The sequence below is a fragment of the Tamandua tetradactyla genome, chromosome 4 (assembly GCF_023851605.1).
Source record: "Tamandua tetradactyla isolate mTamTet1 chromosome 4, mTamTet1.pri, whole genome shotgun sequence".
NCBI lineage: Eukaryota > Metazoa > Chordata > Mammalia > Pilosa > Myrmecophagidae > Tamandua > Tamandua tetradactyla.
This window is the reverse complement of record NC_135330.1, coordinates 140,995,136-141,006,311: the sequence shown is the minus strand read 5'-3', so window position 1 is coordinate 141,006,311 and position 11,176 is coordinate 140,995,136.

Sequence of the window (11,176 nt, the reverse complement as noted above, 5' to 3'; positions counted from 1 at the left end):
ATGTATGATCAGAATAGATGAGTAATTCTCAATTTTACCCTTGAAAAGTAAAAAATCTTTAGAATTCATTCGATTGTAAAATCAAAAGTAAAAAAATCAATAGAATTCATTTGACTGTATCAAGTACACTTCCATTCTACATGAAATTCACTTATAGATACGCAAAGAACAAAAACGGGAATTTGCATGAAAGATGGCTGAGTCTGCTTACTTGCTCTTGTCTAAAGGAATGCTTCTAAAAAACATCTCTCTTTGGGGCCACACTATAAAGATCACTGTCTCTGAAACATAAGAGGCAATGTAATTATAGAATTGAACCATTCAACAAATCTCAGCATCACAGTTCAAAAGAGCTGCTGTTTCCTGTTTCTTTATTTTTAATAAAAAATATGGAAGCAGTTTATTTTGCTAGGGTGCTTCTGAAATAGAAATAAAGAAATCTGTCTTATCTGATTCTTCGCTTACACTATGATGAACGTACGCTAAAGAGAATTTTCTATTGTTCATTCAAAGATTTCTTTTTAAGTCAGGCTGTCATTCTAAAACTAATAGGCTAAAAAATCTTAAAGACAAAACAAGCAAACAAACATTGTGGGACATGTGCCAGGCAGTCAGACTGCCTATCAAGTGACAAAAGTCCTTAGTGTGAACATGTCATCTTCTTAGACAATTATAAGTACAGTTAGCAAGTGAAAAAATATGCATTTGTTGAATGAATTTGGAGACATGACTAAATTAACGTTTAAACTGTGCAAGGGTCAAATAGCAAAATGGATAAATTAGAGAACACAGAGTCAGTATAATTGGAAGGTTATGATTATACCTAAAAGCACAGAATGGGATACAGGGAGTACTCCTGTATTAAAAAGATTCATACCCTTTTAACCTTAGAAGTCTAATAAGACCCAACAGATTAAAAGAAAACTACTCATTATATGCAGGTCTCTTTTCATTTTCATGACTATCAGGGCTCCTTAAAAGACCGGGCAGCCTGCTGCTCTTCCACTTTGACTCAGGGCTGATATTGCTAAAATAAAAAAATTTCCTAGATGCCAACATTTTGTTCAAAATAAGCCCTTCGAATGCATGAGTTTTCTACTGTGTACCTCAAATGGAAAAGAAAAGGAATATTAATTGAAGTTCTGCTGATTTCAATATAAGGTTACAAGAGCAATCATTTCCCCCTAAATACACTCTATTTCTGTAGCACTCTTTCCCTGAGTGCTAAAGAAGCTGTGGGCAGTCTTTGTGTTCACATAAACTCTAACTCGGAGTTTCTGAGCTTACATCTTCTCTAATTTTTGGATAGGAAACTTTGCTTGCTTTCCCCATACAGTATTATGTAAAAATGTGGATTGACTTTCTTTTTCTGCAAGAATAAGAGAATCTCACCTTGAAAGAGAGTTAGAGAGGTAGTTCTCTCTAGCCCCAATCCTTTCTCTGATTTTCATTAATTGTTCCCTTGGGATCCCTCTTATGGTTCCCATAGCAGCTGCTCCCCACCTTGGGTGCTTCTTTGAGGACTGGTTGACAATGGCGCTTCCCAGCAGTCCCAATCTCCTAGAAGATCCCCACGTTTCCCACGTCTTCAAGCCAAAAAGAATGACTAGATCCCTCTGGGGATATAAAAACACTGCCTGAACAGCACCAACCTTACTCTTTTGAGCCTACTAGGACCATACCGTTCTTACAAAGAATGCTCATAGTCTTATAAAGTTACCTTGGGGAAGTAAGTCTACATGGCACTGAAAGTTACCTATCACACTTTTAACTTCTGTTTAACACTTGCTTATTATTCCAAGAGGCAGATCGTAGATTCCCCAGCTCTTTTATTTTTAATCTCAGGGTGAGCATTTATACTTCCCAAGGCTACCCCTCCAAAGGCAAAAGAATGTAGAGCCCTTCAGTTCCTCCCAGGAGAGGTGGACTCCAGGTGACTAGAGTATTTGGCAAACAAGCCACATTTCTCTTCAGACATTCCTCCGTAAGGCACAAGAACAACAAGTACCTTAAACCTGGAAAAAAAAAATCTCCAGGAAACCCACAGTTCCACAGGATAGGTATGCAAAATAAGCCCTTTATGTTCTATGACACAACTATGTATACATGCACACATGACCCTGCAGTGCTTGCTTGTGTGTGTGAGTGAATACATCGAAAATATTTACTCTTCAGGCCTATGTGAGTTTGTGTGTTTGTGTGTGTCAGGGGTGTTGTGAAACACTCCTTGAAAACACTATTTATGCTTTCTCTCCCTCTCCCATTACAGTTATATCTAGAGCCCAAGATTAAGTCCAAGGTTTACATCTGAGATCAAAGACACAAGAAGCAGGATAGAGAATTCAGGGACAGGAGGCAGAAGAGCCTACAGAAAAAAGACTATTCTGAGCTTTAAAAGAAGTTTGGTTTCTGCTGTGTCATGGTGAAAATATCGACTTTGATTATTTGGTTTGCTTATCTGTAAAACAGAAATGACTATATATATATCAGTGGGGTCACAAATGCACTCAAACTATATTCCAATGTGTAGAGAAAATGGGCTCTCTTTATTTTTCCTACAATTGATCTGACTTCCTCCATAAGTTCCCACAATGCTAGGTAGTGGCAGGGGGAGGCATTATACAGACCAACTCAGTAAATGTTGTCCAACTCTATAATATGCATAGTCTCTTTAGAGAAATTCTCATTCTAATTTGTATAAATGTAAACAATAACTTCTGTTTTCCTGCACTTTACTCCTCTGTTCCTCTCTAGGATGCTTTTTGGGCACATGGACTTCAAGTGACCTCATGGTGGCAGAGGGGAGACTGGGCCTCAGTTGTGTTGGACTACCCTTGGAATTGAGACAGAAGTGACCTGACCAGCCCTGTCCCTGTGTCCCTGTGTATTATGCTGGTGCCTGCTGTTGGCATTTATTGTTGGTGTGAACATATGGGCTCACCCCAGTTTGACAGGTCCTGGTCATACTCTCCAAACGCATGGCCCCCTCTCACCCCCTTTTATAGTATGGCTATGATTGTCACATTGTCCCTGTCAATTCTGCAACCATTGGTTTGGTGCCACTTTTCCCCACCTGGAAAAGTCCAACCAAAGTTTCCCATCTCAACTCTCAGCTAACTGCCTCACACTCCCACTCCAAGGAAATGTGGGAACTTTCGGGTTCTGTATATTCTACCTGGAACTTGATTATATCATAAGTGAATGCAAACCTGCTCCCTGTGTAACTATACTATTCTGTGCTCCAGGTTGCAAACACCACCTGTGTCTTAATTTACCAGGGCTTCTACAAGAAATACCATAGACTGGTTGGCTTAAACAAAAAGAATTTACTCTCTCCCAGGTTTGGACACCAGAAGTCCAGAATCAGGGTGTAAGCAGGCCATGCTTTCTCCAAAGTTGGTAGCATTCTTGTGGTGGCTTTCCAAAAATCTATAGCTCAATTTCTGCCACAGTTTCATGGCCATCTGTTTCCTTCTGTCTCCTCCTCTCTCCTATGTCTGTGTCTAAATAGCTTCTGCTAATAAGGACTCTAGTTATATTAGATTAAGACCCATCCTGATGTAGTTTGGCCTCATCTTAATAGGATCTTCAAAAATTCTATTTACAAATGGGTTTACATCCATAGACCAGGGGTTAGGACTTGAACATGTCTTTTTGGGGAACATGCTTCAATCCATAAAGGCCTGCCAGGGGATTTCTTCTTACAATTCCAGGTGGGGAAATGGGCAGAAGCCCTTCTGTCCTGAACGTCTTCCTCAGTGTATCTCAAGTGCTTTCCTTCACCTCCTGAACTTCTGTATAGAGGTGGAGATCAGTAGAGTTTGTCTCTCACTCTGTATTTTCTTTCTTTTCCCACTTTTCTCTTCTCATAATACCTGGACTAGGAAAGGAAGATGCACCTCTCTCTCTCTCCCTATAATTACAATTAAACCTAAACGTGTAATAGGTCAAAATAATAGAGGCTTGATTCCCAGTTGACCAAAATGGCAGCATATGACTTTCCAAGGTTCTGTTCCTTCATAGACAATTTGAGAAACTAACAAAAACTTGCAAAGCCTCTTCCTCAAAACTGTGGAAAATATTTAAAGAATTATAATAACTGGGAAAGTGCCAAATCAAGAAAACATAACTTTAAAAAGATGAGAGAAGCTCAAAACCCACTTGCTGGACCCTCCCGCTACCCCCTCTGCTGTGCAGTGTGAAGTCACCTGTGCCCCCATGGTAGGTTCTGAGCCCTGTTCAAAAAAGAAGAAAATAACCTCTATGAACATGATGGGTTCCTGAACGTCAGTGCCAATCTATCAGGTGGAATACTGAATCAGTATACTCATCTGTGGTTCACTTTCCCCACAGTTAGAAGCATCTTGCTCCTAGACAAAGCAGTGTAAAAACCAATCAAATCAGAATGGCCTGTGGCAGAGGATTACTGGCTTTAAGAGATATAATGGAGCACCTGGGAGAGACAGAAAGTCTATTTCATTGGGAGTAGACGGGGCATTCAGATTCCTGTAACTGGAGGAAATTCTTAAGGACAGGAGTGAGCTTAAGTCCAGGAAGAAGACACAGAATCAGAAAAGACAAAGAGGATCCTGAATTTTTGCCTTGGGGTGATCTTCTTGATAGGAGGGCTGAAATCTGAATAAGAGTGCCAACCAACACAGAGCCAATTCTCAAAGGCTGTGAAAGATGTTTTAGCATTGGTTTGTTTGATTCTGTTAAATCCCAGCTCTCAAGAAAATCTCTGACATATCACTAGCCAGATACAAACTTAAAGAACAAACAGCACAGGGACTATCACAAGTCAAATAAGAAATAGGAAATGATGGTATAACCAGAGAAATGAAATAGATCCTTGGAAACTATCAACAAAGAAGACCAAACTTCAGACATCCCAGTCAAAGACTTAAAAAAAAATGATGCTCAATATCCTCAATACCCTCAAAGAAAAAGATAAAGGAAACACAGAAGCAGAACTAAAGGAGTATTAGGAAAATGATGAATGGACAAAATAGAATCTCAGTTAAAAAACAGAAACTCTAAAGAAGAATGAAACAGAAATACTGGCGTTGAAGACCACAATCACTGAAATAAAAAGTTTCCTAGAGTGTTAACAATAGCAGATTAGAGCTGCCAGAAGAAAGAATCGGTGAAATCAAAGATAAGACAATTGAAATGATTCGGGTTGAGGAACAGAAAGTAAAAAGAATGAAACAAAGTGAACAGAGCTTAAGTAATCTGTGGGATACCATCAAGGGTACCAATATATGAATATGGAAGTACCAGAAGGAAAAGGAGAAAAAGAAGTGGAAGGAATACTGAAAGAAATAATGGCAGAAAACTTCCCCAATTTAGCAAAGGACATGAATATATATATCCAAGAAGCCTAGTAATCCTCAAACAGGATAAACTCAAAAAGAATTACACCCAGACATGTAATAGTCACACTTTAAAATTTCAAGGACAAGGAAATAATTCTGAAAGCTGCAAAAGAAAAGCAACCAGGGCAGGAAACTGTGGCTCAATGATAGAGTTCTAGCCTGCCATGCCAAACACCTGGGTTCAACTCCCAGAGTCTGCCCATGCAAAAAAATAAATAAATAAAACTAAAAGCAACCAGTTATGTACAACATAGCCTCAAAAAGAATAAGGGCCAATTTCCCATCAGAAACCATGGAAGCAAGAAGGAAGAATGATGAAATTTTAAAAGTGCTGAAAAATTGCCTGCCAAGAATTTTATATCCAGTGAGACTGTCTTTCAAAAATGAGGGAGAAATTTAGACATTCCCAGCTAAATAAAAACTGAGGGAGTTCATCACCATCAGACCTGCCCTACAAGCGATGCTAAAAGGAGTTCTTTAGACTGAAAGGAAAGGACACTAGCTAGTAGACTGAAGTGGCATGAAGATACTTGTATTATTGTATTGTATTTTTGGTACATAGCTATACTTTTTACTTCCTGTTGGTTCCAAAATGCAAATGCATAAAAAGTAATGATATATCTATGGTTTTTGAACATACAGTATATAAGATACAATTTTTAACAAACAATAAAAAGGAGGGATGGTGGAGCATAGTAACAGTATTTATATGTGCTCTTGAATTTTAGTTGCTATTGAACCAGACATGATTGTTATAGATTCAGAATGTCAAACTTTAGCTCCATGATAATCACAAATTATTTGAAAAATATATACAGATTTAGGGTGCATAGGTGGTTCAGTGGTAGAATTCTCGCCTTCCGTGTGGGAGACCTGGGTTTGATTCCCCGATCATGTACTCAAAACAACAACAACAAGAAATATATATATATATATATATATATATATATATATATATACATATACACACACATACACACACACATAGAGGGAAATGAGAAAACTCCAAATGGTTCCCAACAAAAAGTCAAATAAATATAAAAGTAGACATTAACAGAAGAACTGAGTGACAAAAAAGGTATAAGACTTACAAAGACCAGAAATCAAAATGGCAGAAGAAAGTCCTGCATTGTCAATAGATACTTTAAATGTAAATGGATTTACTCTCCAGTCAAAAAAGAAGATATTGGCAAAATGAATTTTAAAATATATGACCTAATTTTATGCTGTTTACAAGAAACTTACTTTAAATTTAAAGATACAAGTAGGTTGAAAGTAAAAGGAACGATGAAAAATATACCATGCAAGTAGTGATCAAAACAGAGCTGGAGTGGCTATATTAATAACAGATAAAACAGATTTTAAGTAAAAAAACAATTACAGGGGACAAAAAAGAATACTATACGCTGACAGTGGGCAATTGAACAAGAAGACATAACAATTACAAATATAAATGCACCCAAAAAAAAAAATTACAAGAAACAAATATATATGCACCTAATGGCAGAGCCCCAAAATATATGAAGCAAATATTGAGAGATTTGATGGGGAGTAATGGATGATTCTACATAATAGGGCATTTCAATACACCACTTTTGAAAACTGATACAATCTAGACATAAGAGCAATAAGGAAATAGAACACCTGAATGATAGTATAAACCAACTAGACCTAAAAGCTATATATAGTACACTACAACAGCAGAATACACATTCCTCTCTTGTGCATATGGGTCATTCTTCAGGGTTGACCACATATACAATCAGAAAACAAGTCTTAAAAAACAAATTGAAATCATACAATGTATCTTCTCTAATTGCTATAGAAAGAAGCTAGAAATCAATAACAGAAGGAGAACTGGAAAATTCATAAATATGTGGAAATTAACAACACACTGTTAAACAACCAATGAGTCAAAGAAAAAAAATCACAAGGGAAACTAGGAAATATCTATTAGGCAGTAGGTTATTCCTTCAGTTTTCCTATTGATACAGAGCAAATTACTCCCAAAACTTAGCTTTTTAAAACAATACTCATTATATTATATTTCATGATGTGCGTTCAGAATTTGGGAAAGGCTCTGCTGCACAGTTAATCTATTCTCTACATGGTATCAGCTTGAACAGCTCTACTGGGGCTAGAGGATATCCTCCCAGGATAACTTACAAATATGGCTGGCAAGTTGATGCTATTTTTTAGGAACCTCTCAACAGGGCAGTTTGGCTTCCTCAAAACTTGGTATCTGGGTTCCAAGAGTGGGGTTCCAAAAAACCCAGGTAGGAGTTTTAAGACAGTCTCAGAATGGCACTTCATTCTATTGAATAAGCAAGTCAATAAGGCCAGCCTAAACTTAAAGAGAGGGGAAAAACAGACTCTTATCTTTTGAATGGGAATGCATGTATGCATAGCTAGGGAAGGAACTGATGGTGACCATCTTGGAAACAAGCTACCACAAAGTCTGCTCCATACAGTCATTCAGTTTGGCAGTTGTTCTGCCCTTTACAACATGTAAATTTCAAGGTCATTCTGGGAGCTTCCTTCATCCCAGACATCTGGAAGAGGGAAGGACCACATGCAGGATGCTGTTGAAATGGGCCTGGAAATGGCATACAGCACTTCAATTTATTCCATTGGCTAGAACTTGGCCACTTGGGCACATCTGACTGGAGAGAAAGCTTGGTATGTATCCCATTATGAACTCAGGAAAAGGAAGGGAATAGGGTTTTTGGAGGGTAGGGTCACCACACACTCTGTAATCAAGTCTGCCCCACCTAACTATTGATAGAGTATATAGATGCTAAGATAATTTTAAAATGTTTGTCTTTCTGAACAGTGACTGATTCGCAAGCCCATTTTCTTAAAAGTTAAAAGAAAATTCATTTTGACATTCGAAGCTGAGCAATTACTTTGATTGCCCTAGTGGGTCCCCTAACACACTGAAGGAGCTGGCCACAGAGGTAGAAAGCTCTACACAACAAGATTTACCAGGCTATGGAAATGCATCTGAAAATAAGTAAACTTTTCCTGTCTCCAATATGCATACTTTTCATAAGGTTGTCTTTAAATTAAAATTATACAGCTTGTTTATGAGACAACTACACACCCCAAAAGTTTGTTGGCTTGAAGAAAATAAACAGAATAAAATATTTATTTTGAAAATTGATTAGATCTTGAATAGCAATAGTAGACCCATCTCCAAATGCTTCTCAGACCCCCTAGAAAATAGAGAAGTCATCATATTCACCTTTGTATCCCTTTCTCCCTCCTCCAGAGCATTACACATTAATTCAACAAATATTAACTGAGCACCTATCTATGCATCACTTTTGGATGATAAGAATTCATCAGGAGAGCAGCCACGGTAGCTCAGCAGGCAGAGTTCTTACCTGCCATGCCAGAGACCCGGGTTCTATTCCTGGTGCCTGCCCATGCATAAAAAAATTCATCAGGAATAATCAAATCCCTTTGTTCATGAAGTCTACATTCTGGTACCCAAATTTCAAAATGCGAAGGGACTGAATAAACTCTAAAATGTGTGTGAATTATTATAAACTCTAAAATAAACTCTAAATTATTATAAACTCTAAAATTTTAGGCTCTTCAGTCTTCTAGAAAAAAAGAGCATATTGAAACTGATAAGATTAAGCTTGTGAAAAAAACTGAAAACACATAGCACTTCCTAACTACACTAAAAGTATTACTATGATGATTAGCTATTAGAAATGTGAAACTATTCCCCAGATTGGACTTTTTTCCTACTTATCCTCCCTCTCGTTTAATATCACAGCAGATTCAAATTGACACCAGTTTCCTTATTTTAGATGGATATATTACTAGAATGTGTTTGTCATAAATTTCTATGAACTGCTAATGTGAGAGGTCTCCATTAAACTCTTCCACAGAAGATACTGAATGTAGTTGCTACTAAACTATAAGTAAATCATAATGGTTAATAAAGGGGAGAGTATATCTCTAAAAAGAATTCAAACATTCCAGAAAAAATATATTTTTAAATATTTTCTTTAATGAAAACAATGTGAAATATATTCTTCGAAATACTTGGTAGTTTATTTAACCTCCGGGGAGTGTCTTAATGTCTTTAAGTATTTAATTACACTTTGTGGTTGTAACTGCTTTTGTAATCAAGCAATTGCTTCAATAAATACATATAGAGAGAGTTGGTGAACAACAATAATAAAATTAGTATATAATTCTGTAGAGCACTTTTAACTCTGTTCCATACATCCACACATACTCTTTCATTTTATTTAACTATTCAGTTATTTGCAGGAAAAGTAATATACTGTAAATAAACTCAAACTCAGATAATATTAGGAGGTTTTCAGATTGAATTATGGAAAATGAACAATTGGAAGGGGCACTGGAAACAGTATTCTTCCATCACTGAATTACCGTGCCACCTTGAGAAAGTTCTTTAACTGTCTGCTCCTTAATCATTTACCGTCTGTTTGATGGGAAAACTTCCTCCATGGTTTTATAAAGATTAGATAATAACTATAAAGTAGTTTCTGGAAAAAAAAAGCTCTTGGCAGAGGTCCAGCAGGGATAGATAATAGTTTATTATTAACCAAGAAAATGGAATCAAACTATCCAAGTTATGGGAAGCAATAAATGTCTGAGGGGTTCAGGGCATTAGTTTGTGCATAACAGGAATAGCCAGTAACAGTTAGAGGGGACAAAGAGAATGTGCTGCATTAACACTGGCACCGAACTTCTCCACAGCAGAGACCTACTGAAACTTGACACATCAGTCTGAGGCAATATAAAATAAGAAAAAAATGTGGAAATATGATTTTAGAGCATAAGCACTTAAACTTCTTTGGGGAACATTAATTGCTGCACTTGTAGGAAAATGGAAGGTTATTAAAGAACCATTCCTGCCAGTATTTGCAACAGCCTGGGAAGGAGGTGTTGAGAACAATGCACAACGGGAAACACTATACTTCAGATCTGGAAAATTTGTGTCTCTAATAGGTAAATCTCCAGTGTGATTTTCCAATAGCAGCCCTTTGAAGGAAGAGTAGCTCCCTTGAAGGCGATGAAGTCATTTAATCAGAAACAAGCTGGGTATATCTGACCTAAAAGTGAACTTAGATTAGGGAATGAGACTTATAGATTAGATCGCCTTTCTGAGAGCCAACCAGGAAGTCTCTATCGGAAAAATGAAGATATGATATTCTTATAGAGCCAGTATATTAATTAGCCTTTATATTTATTCCAAAACGATCCTATGAAAACATGGTAATATCCCAAGAAGTCAAAATCCTAAGAAGGTTAATGGATACAGGTGTGCATTGTAGGCAAACTGTACAAAAGTTCCATATGATTGTGTCTTTATTTAAAGATACAGGCTCACTTCCCTATTACAGGAATCCCATTGTTAATTCTTTTGTAAAAAGAAGACATTTTTGGCAAGGGAAGACTTACCAAGCAACTGACGCTTTTAGAAGAATATTTGCTTAAGGTGTGGTGTATACTAATAGGTAGTAAGAAGCCCTTTGTCTAGGCAAATTCAGTCAAATATTTTTGTGAGCATCTATCATGTGTAAGCACTGTGTATAGTTTAAAAGAATTAATAAGACATCATCTCTCACTAAGCTCACAATTTAATGTGGAAATTAATTACTATTTAATTACAACAAGAGGTGGGACACAACATTATATGAGTATTATTTTTATAAACATAGAATCAAGAAAAGAATATGAACGTGCTAACTGGGTAGAATTGAGAAGTATCTCATGGAGTTGCTGAAATTTGAGTGGACCTTAAAGACTGA